This window comes from Ovis aries, chromosome 1 (assembly GCF_016772045.2).
Source record: "Ovis aries strain OAR_USU_Benz2616 breed Rambouillet chromosome 1, ARS-UI_Ramb_v3.0, whole genome shotgun sequence".
NCBI classification, from domain to species: Eukaryota; Metazoa; Chordata; class Mammalia; order Artiodactyla; family Bovidae; genus Ovis; species Ovis aries.
The window spans coordinates 1,891,447-1,908,998 of NC_056054.1; the positions used below are offsets into that span (position 1 = coordinate 1,891,447).

At 52.9% G+C, this 17,552-nt stretch overlaps 2 long non-coding RNA genes across 3 annotated transcripts; one reads left to right on the forward strand and one right to left on the reverse strand.

The window, feature by feature from the left end:
• Window positions 1-851: 851 nt before the first annotated feature.
• On the reverse strand, window positions 852-13,040 carry LOC121818745 (uncharacterized). 2 transcript variants are annotated; one of them, XR_006058836.2, is made up of 3 exons: window positions 2,876-13,040; window positions 2,701-2,764; window positions 852-2,531 (listed from the first exon to the last, which is right to left on the reverse strand). It is a non-coding gene; the product is annotated as an uncharacterized LOC121818745 (long non-coding RNA). The 2 variants fall into 2 exon arrangements; XR_006058835.2 differs by having other exon boundaries at window positions 2,701-13,040.
• LOC121818748 (uncharacterized) lies at window positions 12,332-15,475 on the forward strand. Its single transcript, XR_006058837.2, has 3 exons — window positions 12,332-12,505; window positions 12,985-13,612; window positions 14,443-15,475. It is a non-coding gene; the product is annotated as an uncharacterized LOC121818748 (long non-coding RNA).
• Window positions 15,476-17,552: the final 2,077 nt, after the last annotated feature.

Sequence of the window (17,552 nt, forward strand, 5' to 3'; positions counted from 1 at the left end):
GGAGCCCCGTCTCCTCCTCAGGTCGGAGAACGCGCCCACCGGAGGAGCCCTCGTGAGCGTAGTTGGAGGAAGAGCCGGAAGTGACTCAGACGGAAGGCGCTGTTGCACGTGGGCCCAGCCCCCTCCTGCCTCCGCTCCTCGCTCTAGCCCTTCAGTCTCTCCCCAAAGTCTCAGGACGCTTCTGATGTCAGGACCGGGTCTAGACCCGCAGCCCCCCGCCGAGGGCCAGAGCCCGCCCGGGACCCCGGCGCTCCCCTGGGTCCTGCGGAGTCGCGGTCCTCGGAATCCTCGGACCAGGCCCTCCCTGCTGTCCTTCAGGCAACTCCTGACGTGGAACACGTGGCCCTGGAGCACGTGTAAGGCGGAAAGGTGATTCTTTCGATCCCCATTTTTTCTTTTTTTCTGAAAAGCAGTATTGATTTTTTTTTCCTGCTAAAGAAAAATAACCTAAAAAATGGCAGATCTGGAAAAAATATCATGCTGAAATTGTTCATGAATAGAAAAGGAGTCAGCAATAAGATATTTATGCAGATTCATACAAACATACAACTGGGAAGGAGTCGAGTTACTCCACTGAAATGACTCGGGAGGGGGCATATGATGTGTTTCCTCCTTGTTTTAAGCATTCTTAAAGCGTCCCCGTTTCCTTTGTTATTCACATGAGTAAAGTGACATTTATATAGATTGGCACCTGCATTTATTTGGTCCTCTCAGTGGGAACCTCTCTTCCTGGTGGTCCTCTCTCCTTCTTTACTGTGGGAGACTCCGTTAGTGACCAGGCTGAGGCCAGCTGTTAGGTTTAATTTTCAACGTGGCATTCCTGAAGCACATTAGTAAAATTTCAGACACAGTGAAAAGTTCGGGAGACCTTTATTTTCTCATGGGAGACCGTGTTTTCCTTCTGGAGGCCAAGCCAGCTCCGCTGCACGTGTGCAGGGCTTGTTTTGGCCCCTTCAGTGGAGTGTGGGTCCTGGTTCCAGCCGCCCCAGGTTCCAGCCCCTCCTCTCACGAGCTGTCCCCGACGCCAGTCAGGACTTGCCCACACGCCTGCCCCAGCCAGGGGTCAGCTCCGTGCTGGCCGACCGCCTAGCTCCCCGTGGAGCCTGCCGCTGGGGGCTTGCCTTTTCTGCCTCTGAATTCAGCTGTGTCTTTAGACACACGCATGGGCGTGCGTGTGCGCTCTGTCCATGGGCACTGGATATTTTTGGCTGAACAGATTTCCACATCAGCTCTGTGCGCTCTGTTGTGCAAAATCTGTGTGATGTTAGTAAGTAGAAAGAGAAGTGCGCCTTTCAAATGCATCCTCTCTTCCTGCCGTGTATCCCCTGATGCCAGCAATCTGAGAGGCTAAAACAATGGTCTTATGAGGAAGCACGTTTCAGTACAAAACCCAGCAAAGGAGTGAGAAGGGCTGAGAAAGAGTAGAAGCAAGTAAAGGTACAACCTTCTCAGGAAATTGGTGTTTCACCATTAGAGATCGTGGTGTATTCCAGACACCAATTTCGACACACCACGGTGTGCCAGGGAGATGAGTGATCCCCTACACACCCCTGAATATTACTGGAATGGATCATTCTTTTGAATGGCTCAGGGAAGCCACACAGTCCGCCCTACCTGACCACACCTGGGAATCACCTGAGGCCAGGTGTGCTGGGCCCAGGTGTGGGTGTGAGGATACCCCTGGCCTTTCCCAGTGCTGGCCCAGTGCTGGTCCCATGTAGAGGGGGCCATTCTCATCTCAGTGACTGTCACGCTTTCACCAACAGTCCGGGCTGTGTTGGCTGAGGGCCTGGGAGCCTCCACCTGTGTGTAAGGAGAGCTTCTCCAAGCTCCTCCCTGCCCAGCAGGGGTTCTGATGTCAGCTCCTCAGGAAAGGAAATCTTTTCATCCTTGTTATTATGGAGAACATGGATATTATTATCCATAACGATACTCAGGGTGTATGCAAGGTTTTGTACTCTGCATTTTCTGACTTCAAACATCACACGTTTTTGCTTCCTCATAATCTTGAGAATCATAGGAGAAGCAATATAATATCCATTCCAGTCAGTGTACCATAAATTACCTACCGTTCTCCAACTGACAGGCATCCAGAGTGCTCTGAGAGTTGGATAATTCTGCAATAAGCCTCTTCACGCATAGGCTTTTATCCATTTTTGGAATTTTCTTTCAGAACGATTTCCCAGAAATGTCACTGCGAGGTCAAATGGAACAAACAATTTTATGGTTCTTGTTATGTGCCGCCAAATGCTTTTCTAAACAGCTTGTCTGCTTTGCCGTGCCCAGGGATGTGGGGGCGGGCAGGTAGAAGGCTCTCGGGGTGGCACCAGGCTGCCCATGGCCTCCAGAGGGTCACTTCTGCAAGGGCTTTGGAGACGATCAGGAAGTGGCCTGAGCAGCCAGTCTGGGGGGATAATTCTGGCTGAGTGCAGAGCGGGCAGTCCTGGAGGTGAGAAGCCACATGTCCAGTCTAGCCTGGCTCATCCTCCAGGCTGGCAAGAGGAAGAGGTCCCTGCAGGCTGGAGGAGATCCTGGCCAGAAAAGCAGATTAAGCCAAGGAATAGATCCCTGGCCCGATTCCCATCCACTAGGAGTTTGTTAAAACAACGAAGGGATCCCCCCTTGACCAGTCCATCCACTCATCCCACAATCTCCAAGACCCATGGGACCCTGTATGGGCATCACCAAGAAGCTACTTACTCAGATAGTCCCTTGATGGCCAGCAGTAGTGACGGATTATGACACAACAGTCCGTGAGATCACACTGAAACAAGGGGGAAAAGGGAATAAGGGGGAAGGAAAAGCTCGCTCCTACAGTGGCACGCAGGTGAGTGAACAAACGTGGAGGGGATAGTGGGCTCAGAGGAGCACACACCGCAGCATCACCCGTAGCAACTGTTCAGCCTGGAGCCTCCAGGGGCTGCGGATGGCGGATGCAGAGTTCAGAGCAGTCTTGGGCTGAGGCCGTCCAAGTGCTAGTTAAGTAGAGAGGGGAGGTGATGGAGCCGCAGGTGAGCCTGGAGGCCCCGGCTCATCGGGTGCCTCCACACTGGCTGCGGCACCCACAGCCTCACTTCTGGGCCCAACTGCACCCCGGGGCCACCCTGCAAACACCGGCCCTGTGCACTCCACCGCTGTCGGGGGCAGGGCAGACAGAGGGGCTGGGGGACCGTCCCAGAAAACACGCCCGGCCAAGCACGACATTCACCGTACCACGGATCCCGGACGGGACCCTGGGCTGAGCAAAACGGCCACAGAGTGAAATGCAGGACAAGCTGACACAGGACTGTGAACTCCAGATTACTTACGGGAACTGTATCATTGCGTCATTTCCTGTTAAGAATATCTTTATTTTCAGGAAATATTCAAAAATATTTAGAGGAAAGGATGTGGTGTTTGCAGCTTACCTCAAATAGTTTAGGAGAAAAGTATCTATCTATTATCTATCTCCCTCTCTCTCAGTCTTTCATTGAGAACGGTAGCTCCAAGTGGGGAAAATATTTGTAACTGAAGAACCTGGGTAAAGGTTGTAAAGGAATTCTATGTTCCACTTTTTCAAAGAAGTGGTACAGATGAATTGTATATATAAAGCTTTCAGGATTTTTTTACACTCACTTCCCATTTAAGTGGCACGGGGTCTGGGTGAACGCTGGCTTGCAGTTGTGGAAAGGAGAGGTGAAGCAGCTTACTGAGAGTGATACAGACCATATGGGGCAGAGATGGGTCATCGCTGTAATTCTGGCTCCTGACGCGATGGGTCAGCTGCGTGGGTTACCACTGGTCCCCCACCCAAACCAATCCCAGTGACGCAACTAAAAGCAGAGGGGAGTTGGTGAATCTAAGCAAACAAACACAAACCTTGAAAACATCTGTGTCCAAGGATGTGGAGAAAAGGGAGACCTCATGCACTGCGGCTGGGAATGTAAGTTGGGGCAGCCGCGTTGGCAACCAGTACAGAGGGTCCTCAAACAATTAGAAGTAGAACTACCATATGATCCAGCAATTTCACTCCTGGTTATTTTTCCAAAGAAAGCAGAAACACTCATTTGAAAAGATAGACTCACTCCAGTGTTTACCGAAGCATTGTTTACAGTAGCCAAGACATGGAAGCAATCTAAGTGTCCATCAGTAGACACAAATGGAGCAGATGTGGTATTTATATGCACTGGGATATTACTCAGTCGTAAAAAGGAGTGAATCTTGCCATTTGCAGCAATGTGGAGGGATCCAAGTCAGACAAAGACAGATACGACAAGTATGATTTGACTTATGTGTATGATCTAAAAAGCAGAGCAAACTAAATTAAACAAAAGCAGATTCATAGAACAAATGGCGATTGCCAGAGGGGACAGGGTAGGGGACTGCGTGAAATAGGTGAGGGGGATTAAGAGGTGCAAAACGCCAGTTGTGAAATGCACAAATTGTGGGGATATAATATGGAGAGAGGGAATAGGATCAATAACATTGTAATAACTTTGTATGGGGACAGATGGTCCCTTGACTTATCATGGTGATCACTTCTCAATGTATGAAAATATCAAATTAACATGCGGTATACATGAAATTAACATGATATTGTTCTATTTCAATTTTTAAAATTCCAGCACAGGCGAAGCCCTTTCTAGGCGAGCTGCATTCACCAACCATTTACTCTCCTGAGGGCATTTTCTGAGTCCGAGCAGAGGCTGGTGTTGGGGCTTGTCCTAGGCAACGGGGCTGTCTTGGGGAAAAATAAGTGCTCGAATATTTTGAAAATCACATGGGCTAGTGTGAGAGATTAGAATCTAGAGGAGACCAAGATATGTAGCTGTTTTCTCCTGCAGATTCCTTGCTAGGTACTGGGGATGCAGGAGGCGGAGTGGCTAGGCTGGAAAGGCAGTGAGATTGCCAACTGCCTCCTTGACTAGGGAGACCCCCGGTCAGCCTTCGTAACAGTCAATTTTATGTGTCAATTTGACTGGATCCGAGGACACCCAGACAGCTGGCTAAGCCTTGTTTCTGGGTGTGTCTGCCAGCTGTTTCTAGATGAGATTGGCATTGAACTTGGGGGACTCAGTAAAGCAGATGCTGTTTTTGGTAGTTTTAGTTGCCAAGTCATGTCTTGTGACCCCACGGACTAGCCTGCCAGGCTCCTCTGTCCGTGGGATTCTCCAGGCAAGAATACTGGAGTGGGGTGCCATTTCCTTCTCCAGGGGGTCTTCCCAAACTAGGGACCGAACCCTGGTCTCCTGCACTGCAGGCAGATTCTTTCCTGACTGAGCCACCAGGAAGCCCAATGCTGTGAAGGCTTAAATAGAATAAAAAGATGGAGGGAGAAATCCACCCCTTTTCTTTCTGCCTCGTTGCTTGAGCGGTGAGTCAGTTTCTGTGGGTCAGTTCTTCAAAATAAATCTCCTTTTCTATCCTACTTGTTCTGGTCTCTGGAGAAGCCAGACTGATAGAGGTATCATCCTTCAGACCTGGAAAACACAAACATGGCTTAATTCTAATGCTGCGGCCCAGTCTGAGCTGCGGCCAGCTCAATTTCTAACTAGGGTCTGTGGGGGCGGGGAAGGGGGAAACCTCAGAGGAACAGTCAGATCAACTGTAGACTCTGCTGTTTCGTATGCACAGCATCTGACTGACAACCCAAACTTGCATAAATATGAAGCATGAAAATATGAGTCGTTGCTAAAAAGCAGTCAATAAAAGTAGATCAATAGACGATTCAGACACTAGTATCAGCACTAGGACTTAACAGTTACAAATATGTCAAAGGCAACATGGGAAAGATGCACTCAGCGGCTGAAAAGAGGGACATTTTCCAAAAAAGATTAGAATCTATAAAAAAAAAAATCAGCTAGACGTTGCAAGGGAAAAGCATAGTATCTAAAATTAAAAACTCAGTGAATAAATTTGTCAGCAGACAGGGCACAGCAGAAGACAAGATGGGTAAACTGAAAGGAAAGACTTGAAAGGACAGACCTGAATCCAAGTCGACTGGACTAACTTACTTCTATTTGGAGTCTCAGAGGAGGGGTGGGGGAGGGCGAAGCAGAAGTGGTATTTGAAGAATTCATGGCTGAGAGTTTTCAAGACTGACTTCAGACTTCAGTCCACTGATTCCAGAAGCTTCATGGAGCCCAATTCAGTCTGTGTGAGAAGAGAAGGCATCCCAGGGCTGGTGGGGCTGGTGGATTAAATCAAGAACTTGACTACACTCTCACTGGGGTGATGAACAGCGCAAAACTGGTCCTTCCAGACTTTCCAACCACTGAGCATTCCTTTCTCTCTGCTCAGGTGTTAGGTCATCACAGCGGGGAGGCAGTTCTAGAACAAGACAGTGCCAAGGAGGGGGTGTGACGCGTGGCACCAGATGCTTTCCAGCCTGAGATGCAACCTCCTTCCTCCCCACGAAGTCTTCAGAAGCAGACCTGGCATGACTTTATCCTCTCCCCTCAGATACCCGTTCCCAGCGAAGATAGAGAAGACCCCAGGAAAGCATAACCTCCCAGCAAAAGTAACAGGACTTCTTAGGAATATGACTGCTGTAACGAGAAAGACAACAGGATGAGGAAGAAACGCATTCCAGATGAAGCAGAATCAATGGGACAAGAATTCCATTTACTCCATTAAAGCAGAACGAGCAGGTTTGAAAAGCCTGTTCGATCTCTTCTAAGAAATAAGACAGGGGATGGAGAGTATTGGGAAGACGAAAGAGCAAGTGATTATGCAGTAAAGAAAAAACAAGGGAGCATTTATTTATTTAAAAATATCAGTGGCTACATTTACCGTGAACATCAATTTATCTTGACAATAGTAAATGAAAACACCAGTCTTAGGAATCGTCTAAAAGAAACAATGAAGATAGGAAAAGGATTTTTCCTAGCAGAAATTCAAGTGACACAGAACACTGATGAATTAACTTTCCTAATGTTTGGGTCCCAGAGAAGAGAAAACAATAAGAATGAAGGAGGCACATTTGAAGAGCTCTTGACTAAGAGTTTCTCAGAGTTGAGGTATATGTACAATCTCAATAAGCAGGGGAGAGAGCCAGCCACACCTCAATACACTATAGAGAAACTTATAAAGGAGATGAAATGGTAAAACTTCCCAAACAGGGAAAAAACAGTCATTTTTAAAGGAACGCCAAGGAGACTGACGTCATAGTGATCAATGACAAATGCAATAAGGTGTAGCGTGAGAGGGTCCACGTCAAAAGACCACAATCTTCAAACTCATAATTTTATACCCAGCTAAGTTACTATGTACGCCTTGGCAAATAAGGATGTTTTCAGACGCCTAAGGAAGCCTTGGGCTGGTGATTCAGTGGTAAAGAATCCTCCAGCCAGTGCAGGGGACACAGGAGACTCAGGTTCAGTCCCTGGGTTGGGAAGGTCCCCTGGAGAAGGAAATGGCAACCCACTCCAGTATTCTTGCCTGAAGAATCCCATGGACAGAGGGGCCTGGCGGGCTATAGTCCATGGGGTCGCAAGAGTTGGACACGACTTAGTGAACTGAACAATGAAAACAAAGGAAGCCTCAGAAATTTTATTTTATAAAGACTGTTTGGGAGACATATTTTTAAAATTCCTTCAGTGAGGAAAAAAAAAAGAACTCTAGAAATATAATAAGTCTGAGTGGCAAATCACTTATTAAAGCAAGGACTAGACAAAACTTGAGATGAATACCCACATGCCTTGGAGGAGGGTCCAGGAGAGTCAGAGAAGACACAGATACTGATAAATTGAAGAACTGATCAGGAGAATAAGCAGGGCTTCCCTGGTGGCTCAGACGAGAAAGAATCTGTCTGCAATTCAGGAGACCCAGGTTCAATCCCCTGGATGGGAAGATCCCCTGGAGAAAGGAATGGCTACCCACTCCAGTGTTCTTGTCTGGAGAATTCCATGGACAGAGGAGCCTGGCGGATTACAGTCCATAGGGTCGCAGACAGTCGAATATGACTGAGTGACTAACACTTTCACTTCACTTTCAAGGAGAATAAGCATCATTATTAAAAAGCATAAGCAACTGGGAGTCTAAATTGACTATTATTATTGCTTATTCTTGTTAATTATTCTTCCCAATCCCTCTCCCCCAACCCGAAACCCTGTTACAAGTAAAGTGCTGATCAGTAGGGAACTGACTTCTGTAAATGATTCAAAGGAACGTATCTCTGAGGAGGTCCCGAGGCTCGGGTGAGGAGAGGCTGCCTGTAGCCCCAAGAAGAGGGCTTTCGTGGGCCACTGCGGCTCAGTCCCTGTGTGACAACTGGACCGCAAGGCAGCTGATGGAGGCGGAACCCTGGCTGTGCCCTGAAGCTCCCAGGACCGCTGGCTCCGAGCTGCAGACTGGTGCCAAGTCCTCCTGCTGGCAGGGGATGCAGGCTGAGCTGGCCTGGGCCTGAGATGCCAGCCAGGTCTGCACCATCTGACTTCCATTGAGTGTCTGGGAGGTGAGTGGCTGTGACAGCTCCAGATTGCCCGGACAATTAGGCAGCCCTGTCCTGAAGGGACCTAACAGGCTAATGGGGGACACAGCTGTGCAGACATATTTCAGACACACGCCATGGTAAAAAGCGCAGGTTTCGGTTTCAGGAAGACTCAGGATGAAGTCCCTGCCTCACCACTATGTAGCTCCAGGCAAACTCAGTTTTCTCCCTGGAACCTCAGCTTCCACACCTGTAAAACAGGGATGAAATCAACAGTACCAAGCGAGAAGAGCTCTCCTTAGGATCTGACCTGATGTACAGAAAGTGCTCGGCCCAGAACCTTCAGCTAGGAGGTTATTGCCTAGTTGCAACTTGTACATTCAAATAGTGATTCTTGAGAAAGAGGGAGCGTCTGTTGTGCACAGCTTTGAGAGCTGTATTCAGTCTATTTATTGCTGTGTAATTTACAGTCACCTAAATCTTCAGACAGCACCACCAACTCAATGGACATGAAACTGAGCAAACTGTGGGAGGCAGTGAAGGACAGGGGAGCCTGGCATGCTGCAGTCCACGGGGTGGAAGTCAGGACAGCAACATCTTTGCAGCAGGGGTGGCTCTGGAGGCGACCCAGCAGGGTAAGGGGAGGGGGCATGCAGGGCCTTGGGGTGGATGAGGATGTGACCTGCAGGATGGAGGTCAAGTTGGAGTGAGACAGAGCTGGCCCATCTGGCCTGGGGAGCCCAGAGCTTCCGAGAAGAGGGACTTCCAGCTTGAGCAGGGGCCTTGGGAGGGAACAGCCCTGCCCACAGCGGGGTGGGCAACATAGACCAGGGCCAGGACCAGTTCTCAGAGGGTTCAGGTACCACTGGGAAGCATGGAGGTGGCAGGGCCTTAAGCAGAGAAAGCCATGGCCTGGTGGTCTGAAGGCACGTGCTGGTGCAGACTTGAGGCTGGGAGACAGGAACCTGGTTGAGAAGACAGGCAGGCGGACCCGAGAGTGGCCGTGGCCCAGGAGGGGGCCATGTGGGTTGTCACGTTCCGTGATCAGCCTCGGCAGGAGGAGCGAGAGAGGAGAGATGCCTGAGGCCCGGGTGCTGCCCCGGGCGGCCCCTTCTGCCTCCTGGACCCAGAGCGCCCTGGGTCTGCGGCACCCCTCTCACCGACGCCAGGACAAAGGGATGAGCCATCCACGAGGCGCACACCCGGGCTCGCCAATGCCTGCGAGCACTCCACATCTTATTATACAAGCGCCGAAGGGCCATTTGCATAGTTCTGACTTTTCATTGCTCAAAAATAGACAAGACTCTCTACCCAACAGTTGCTATAGATATGCGCTTACCAGTACTAGATGTTATTTTTGAAAATAATTGGCTTTATTGTGCTAGAAATAGTCACTGTACATATTATATGCATTTTTGAAGTTGGCTTGCTTTAACTTCCATGGACCCGATAAATAAAATTAATTCCGTGTCTCATGATGAACGAAGTTAATTTGTTAGGCAAGTAATTGAAAGGCTATTTTGTGCTTAATTGCCTAGCGCTCTTGCTAAGTGGTACCTCTGTCCCCACCCCCGGAGGCCCCGGAGGACGGAGCCCGAGGGTGACTGTGGGTATCACGTCTCCAGTCCCAAGGCAGTTAACTGGGCCCACAGGAGGCACGTGGCCACCCAGAGAGAGAGCCCAGAGAGGGCTGTGGGTCTGCATAGACGGGGCCTTTGATATGCTCTGTCCGCCCAGGGGGACACGGGAAAGCTGCCAGTTCTTTAGATCGGAAGACTCAGCATGAAATGCTGGTGCAGCTGGCAGGGACACGGGTGTGGGGGCCACCCCAGGGAGGACACAGGGTGCCCAGGGGCCTAAGACTGGAGACGCTGGGCCACCGTGTGCACGCTAAGTTGTTTCGTCATGATCAACTCTCTGTGATCCCAGGGACTGCAGCCCACCAGGCGCCTCTGTCCATGGGATTTTCCAGAGAAGAATACTGGAGTGGGTTGCCATTTCCTCTTCCAAGGGACCTTCCTGACCTGGGAACTGAACCTTCATCTCTTTACATCTTCTGCACTGGCAGGCGGGGTCTTTGCCACAAGCACCACCTGGGAAGCCCTGGGTGACTCAGTCCACAAGCTGCCCTGTGGCCACACCTGTTGGAATGACGGGCCTGGTAACAGGCCTGTGTGCTCTGATGGTGACTTACTGGGACCCAAGCAGCCAGGCCAGAAGGGAGGAGGAGAACGCTGGGCCCAGTGGGATAGGATAGAGGCAGAGCACCTCCCCCACGAGCCCGGAAGCTGTGGGCCTCCAGGGGTGGCTGATTGGGCAGGAAGCACAGTAAGTGTCAGGGAGGCCAGGCGGTGGAATAGAGTCTGGTCCGTGATCCCAAGGTCCTCCCCACCCAGGAAGGGCCCAGAAGGGACTGTGGAGGTGGGAGCAGGTTCGCTGCACCCCTCATCCCGGATCTGGCTCTGTGAAGAGCAGCTCAGGGCGGGGCTCCGGGCTGCCCGTGCAGCACTGAAGCCTGGAGGTACAGGGGCGAGGGCTCCCTGGAGGAGGTGTGGGAATCTGGGACACCATTGCTCCCTGGTGTGGACAGGGAAAGAGCAGAGGGGCCCAGTGCATCCTGGGGGGATGAAAAGAGAGTGTGCTTGGGAGAGACTGGGGTCAGGAACCACCTGGTCCCCTGGGATGGGACCTGACAAGATGGCGGTGGGTGGAGTCTTTAGTGCCAAGCCTGGCCTTGTTGACAAGTAGCCCCATTAGAGCAAATATTTTCCCTTGGTGGACACATTCAGCATGCAGCTAAGAGCTGCTTCCAGGTACAAATGCACAAAAAAGGCAACTTTCCAAAGCTGCTGTCTTCAGAGAGGAAGGTCTTCTCCTGCCCAGGACAGGGAGGGGCGGGCTGGTCTGTGCCCACCAGCCCTGCCACGGCCCCTTCTCCTGTTTCTCTTCACTGGCTTCAGTGGGAGTCACTGCTTTATTGGTCAATAACTTCTGAAATTTTAGTTTTGTTAAAAAAAAAATCAGACAGTTTTCTTCCCTGTGGGTGTGGGGAGGTATGTATATGTGTGTGTACACGAGGGGTGTGCAGAGGGGACACGCATGGGGGGGTGTTCGTGGCAGCAAGGAGTGCTGGAGCTGACGATGCCTCCTCTGAAGACGGCGGCTCCCCCGGGGGCGAAGCGGGGGACGTACGGGAGGCGCAGGGGGCGCTCTGTGCTGCTGGCTCCTCCCGGGACACTGAGTCTGTGATCTGCATCTACTCAACAGTCTCCAGACCCAGGAGCAGTTTTTGAATGAAACAGGCAAAACTTAATTGGAGATGACTGTTTCTAAAAGCTTCTTGCAGCAAGATGGCATTCCTCACGTCCGTGTGATTAAGGGACGGGTGACCTTGTTGGGGGGGGAGTCTCACACCTGGGTCGAAGGCTCATACAGCTGATCACTTGTCACTCTGCCTGCTGCTTGAGCCGGGCATCACAGTGAAGTCCACCCACAGGTCAAAGGACCACTGCCTGTCACGCCCTGGCCCCACCCACAGCATCCTCAGTAAATGCGTGAATGAATGAATGAGCACATGGAGCTCATGGGAAGCTCCCTGCCTGCACACGTTGCCCGGGCCAAGGCCCCCACCTTGCTCCTCCTTCTGGGGGAGCCACAGGCCCACGGGGGGTGCCCCGGCCCAGCAGCGGTTCTCACCCCTGCAAGCTTCAGGACTCAGAATTAGCAAGGACCCCAAGGACCCTTGGTGTGCAGTTATATCTATTGCTATTCACCTTACCTCAAAGTAACACTGAGAATTTTTAGAATATCTATTAATTCATCTAGAAATAATAAACCCACTACATGTTAACATATTTCTACGAATAAAATAGCATATTTCTGCTGCCAAAAATATATATATATATATAGTGGGAAGAACGGCGTTGTTTTAACTTTTATGATTCTTTTCCACACCTGGTCTAGAGGAAAATACGCTGTTTCTCTGCTTCCAAGCTCCACCTGCTTTGAGGCGTCACGTTGGTTGAACCACATGAAGGCAGTCTGGCCTCACACAGGCGTGTTGTTTGCAGACAGAGCTCTGGGTGGCTTTTCCAGGTAATCGTGTGCATTCTGCTTTGATGCTACACCCAAATTTGAAGAGTGGCAATTTCTTTTTTTTAGTTTCTTTTAATTGGAGGATAATTAGTTTACAGTATTGTGATGGTGGCATCTGAAACCTTACCAGAGCTTAATGACGTGACCTCCATGTGCTCAGTTACGTTAAAGTCAGGGCCAACCTCACCCCGAGTGGACCTTTTACCAAAGCTTGATTCGCCAGTGTGACAGTGGGCCACCATTTCTTAGAAATAGTGGAAGCCATTTCTTCACTGAGTTACGCAGATTTGCTGAATGTTGAAACATTTCCTCATACAACGTTTAGCAAATCACATTAATTAATATCACCATCAATTCATCAGAATAGTGCTGGGGACCAGTCAAGCTCATGGTGCAGACAGAAGCTTTCCAAAATCCTACCTTTCATCGCTGAGAGTGGGGAGGACGGCCCAGGTCACCTCTCGTGCGTGTCTCTGCAGGTCACGTATTTGGGACTGACAAGGGTCCCTCGGCAGCACCACTGACAGAGACCTCCGGCCGTCTGCCCTCCCTGGAAGCCCCTCCCGCAGAGGACCCGCGTCCCGCTGCAGAGCTGCCCCTGAGCCCAGCCCTGGCCGGCTGGGCCCCGCGTGCCCCCTCCAGCTGCGTGGAGCCCAGTGCGTGCTCCCGGAATCTGAAGAGAGCGTCACCCTCACAGCCGAGCAGAGTGGGCACGTTTGTTCCCGCAGGAGCTGATGCTTTGTTTTTAGAAAACATCTGACAGTTTGATTTTGAAAAATTCTGAGAATGAAATGCTCCAAAACATGTTCTAAGAAATGACTGCAAGCACAGGGACGTTTCGCGGCGTCTGGCGCGCACCGCCGCGCGCGAGTGAAGAAGGGATCCCCGCGGCCGGGCCGGGGCGCGTGGCCCGGGGTGGCCCGCGGGGAGCGGGCTCCTGCGCCCGGGAGGCCGAGGCGGGGGCTCCTCCCTTCTGTCTGCCTGGTGCACCTCTGCTGGGAAAGACCCACGGACACACACGGCGTGTCTGGCCTGCAGGTGGGCCTGGGCGATGCTGTCTGTCACCCGCCAGCGTCCTCCTCAGGACAGCTTCCCCGCGAGCGGGAGGTAAGGAAGGCCCCCGGCCACCCACTTGCATGCCCGCTACCCGCCCCCGCCCAGCCCTCCCTCCCCTCAGCGGCCCCCCTGCAGGTGCCGAGGTCCCAGAACACGACCTCGTCTGCTGGCTTGTAGATGGCCGGAGAAACTTGAGTCCCTCCGCCTCCCAGTGGTCCCACAGCCCCATCAGTCAGCCTGGACCCCTTCATACCTGTGGCCACCTGTGAGTGGCTGGAGGGGTGATGGGGGCTCAGGGGTCTTCCCAGGCCACTCCTTTCAGGAAGAGGCCCATCTAGAAAGTTCCTCCATGTCAGAGCATGCACTTCAGCAAGCGTTGCCTCTCCCCAGAGTGCACGAGAGGCTGAGGTGGACGTTTGAAGGGCAGCTTCAGGCAAAGCAATGCCCCCAGGACTCCAAGGCCCTGGTGTCTGGCGGGAAATGGCACGCGGCTTTGCCATCTGCTGCCTGACGCCTGGTCTACTCCACAGGCCATCGAAGAGCTTGGGAGGTGGGGCTCCCCCATCCTAGGAAGCCCTGATTTCCCCCAGGCATGGAAAGGTCAAAGTGCAAGTCATCTGTGCCCCAAAATCAGGAAACTTGAGACGCCGCTAATGAGAGATGAGGGTTTCTGCTTTGTCCCATCCGAGCTGCTGAGGAGCTTCAGACTTTCTGAGCCGCCGTGCTTAGCAAGATCCTCTCTGTTCTGAGGAGTGTGTGTGGTTATTTGTGCAGATGTGTGACCAGGTGTGTGTGTGTGTGAGCACGTGTGTGAATGTGTGTGCACGCGTGGAAGGCTGGAGCACAGCGACTCTGACCTGTCTTGCCTTCTCCACCTACAGGGTTTAAAGACATTACTTAAGTACACGGCCTGTGTCGACGTGCAGCTGTGGGCAGGGTGTGCACTCTGACACCTCGTGATCAGACTTTTCCTGGGCCAGGAAACCACCTCGGTCCCACAGCCTTCCAGGGGCCTCTTCCCGGACAGGTTTGGTGCAAAGAGACTTCAACTCAACAGACACCCAAGGGCTGGAAAACACCCAAGCCCGTGGGTTCCCCGGGCACTCTCACTGGAACCCACAAATGCTTCCCCGTCTGTTTCTCCTGATGGGCAGGGTGACGTGAGGGCCCAGGGTCCGAGGGACGAGAACACACAGCTCCGCCCGCCTCCCTCACTGCCCACCGGCCCTGCAGGGGCCGTGCCCAGAGCAGCCCCAGAGCTGAGCACGTCTTCTTCGGAAGCACATGTGAAAACAGAGATACCCGACTGAGCTTGGCTGCCAGCGATGCCCAGGAAGCAGGCCCATTTCCCACAGAGAGGATAACAGTGATCCTGCTAACAGGGTGGGAGGAGGACCGTTTGGGCCTTAACAACCGGCAACAATGCAGTTATTTTTTTAAGATGAAGGGTCCTGAGCAGGAACTGACAGTGCTGATTTTGGAACCTACAAGCTATTTTTACTGTCCCCAAAAGGAGATGGAGATTCTCTCTCTCAACAAATGCTGCATCTCTGTTTCCACGGGCCTCTGTGGATGGATGGTTGGCTTTAAATTCATTTTTCTGCACTCCCCAAGACCAGACCCATGGGGAGGAGCAGCCTCCTTGGCCACAGTCAGGGAATACAGAGGATCAGGTTGGTACCCCTGGCTCCTGCACTCCTCAGCACGCCACGCTGACTTCCCCATCTGCGCAGTGGGAACCCCAGCGAGAACCTGCTGGAAGGTCGCAGCAGGAACTCACTGGGACAGACGCCGCCGCCTTAGCGGTACAGGCTCCCTGGAGCTGGGTCCAGCGCCTGCCTGCTGATATGGACTGCTGGCCACTGTCACAAAAAATGGACTTCTAAAGTTATTAGTAAAATTCTCTTGATGTCAGCTTTTTTCTTCCACCTGTAAACTCACCTTGTGTCTTTCCGTGGCTCACGCTGCAGCTCAGCTCACCAGCCCCCAGAGATGTCAACCGCCAACCGAAATGGCGGCCTGGAGAAGCCCCCACTGGGCATCACTCACTGCTTCCAAGTGTGGGGACCATAGTGAGGAAAAGGACCTCTCTGTGACAGAAGAGGCCCTGGTGAGCTGGAGGGGGTTTGTGTAGGACACAAGCCATCAGATGACATGCACCCCTTGGGCTGCTTGCCTCCTGCCTCTCTGCTGCCCAGAACTAGGGGGGACCACACTCATTGGTGGACGCCCCAAACCTGGGGTGGGGGCAGCACGTGCACACGGAGCTGAAGCCTCAGGGGAGCCGTGGAATCGCCCCACCTCCCGTGTGATTAGGAGCAGGGTGCAGGGGGTTGTGTGTGTGTGTGCGTGTGTGTGCGTGTGTGTGCGTGTGTGTGCGTGTGTGTGTCTGTGCACACGGGGGGAGCATGTGGGGGCACATGCATGCATCTGTGCACATGTGTGTGTGTGTGTGTGCGTGTGTGTGCGTGTGTGTGTACATGTGTGTCTGTGCACATGTGTGCGTGTGTGTGGCAGGGCCTGGCTTTGGTGGGAAGGGGAGAATGACTTCAAACACACACCAAAGATGCCTCCCCCAACAGTTTGGCGCGTCCGAGCCAGGCCAGAGAACGGAACAGATGGAGCCAAGACAGGCCGTCTCCATGCAGGGTGGGCCGGGCTTCGGGGCACGGTCCTGTCGACCCGGGGCGCCGCTCTCCTGGCGGGAGCAGAGCCTCACTGGGAGAGCTGCTTGGCTGTCCTTCAAAGAAAGACTTTTCCCACCCCAGGCAAGCCTGGGAACCGAGGGAGGAAAGGAGTGGGGAGCAAGAGGGAGGGACCCAACCACAGAATCCTGTTAGAGAGAGAAAATAGGCAGGGCGGGGCCGGACGAAGCCAGCACCTGGCCACCCGGAGCCCCAGGCTTGGTGCTGGGTGGGCAGAGACCAACCAGCCGTGTGGTTCCTGTCCTAGAAGTTCCTCCAGCCCTACCCCAATCACAGCAGCCTAGCATGGTGCAGACTGTGGCCTGCACTGCACACCCACGTGTCCCGGGGAGGCAGGTCTGGGAGGAAGGAGGGGGTCTCGGGGGGCCACGGAGGGGAGATGTGCAGAAATGTTGGTGGGGATGGAGGAGAAGGCGCTGGAGCCCTGAAGGAGGCTCATCTGACCTGCTGAGTTCAGTTCACACCACAGAGAGGAAACGGGGTAAAAAGCAGACTGAGGTTCACGCTGGACCCTTTGCTTCCTGAGGGCCCTCAAGAAACCGGAGAATCTTACGTCCATATCAGAGAATTGAAATGCTTGGCTTCCTTAGCCCTCATCTGATGCCATCTGCTTGTGAAGCATAAACCACAGATCAAAACACGGTGATTATCCCTCATTCCACGGCTCCCCCCTGACGTCTTGGGGTAATTGCATCGGCTCGGGTTGAAATCTCCCTGTCCTGCAGGCCCAGGGCACAGTGTGTCTTCGAAAGCTTGGTCTGCATGTTTGCTGGGATTGAAGCCCCAGGACACCACGTGGAGGCACTTGGAGCAGAGAGTGGAGAAGGGCTGAGTGTGCCCGGGCCTGCTGGAGGCACGCGGGCCCCCACGCCCAGCCCCCGGCTCTGGTCTCGCTGCCGCCAGCCTCTGCGTCCACTGCTGGGCTCTGGGTGAGGGAACCCACCTGACTCATGCTTCGAGTGGACAGAGAAGCAGCAGGCGCAGGCATCCACGTTAGGAGTCCCAGCCAACAATGGTAGGCGAGACGCAGACACGTGAACATCTGGGCGGCTTTCTCTCCATACTGCCTCCTGCAGGACCACTCAAGGGGCACCTGCCTCCTGCCTGCAAATTTCCTGGGTGGGCAGCTCTGCAGATGGGAGAGTCTCCCCAGGGTCCGCTCCAGGTCAGGGGGCAGTCTTGCATCTGTCGGAAGCAGCAGAAATCACGTCCAGTGGAGACAGAGGAGCTGTCCGCCCAGCAGCGGGGGCGCGGCCAGTAGGGAAACGTGGGAAGTGGGGGCAGGG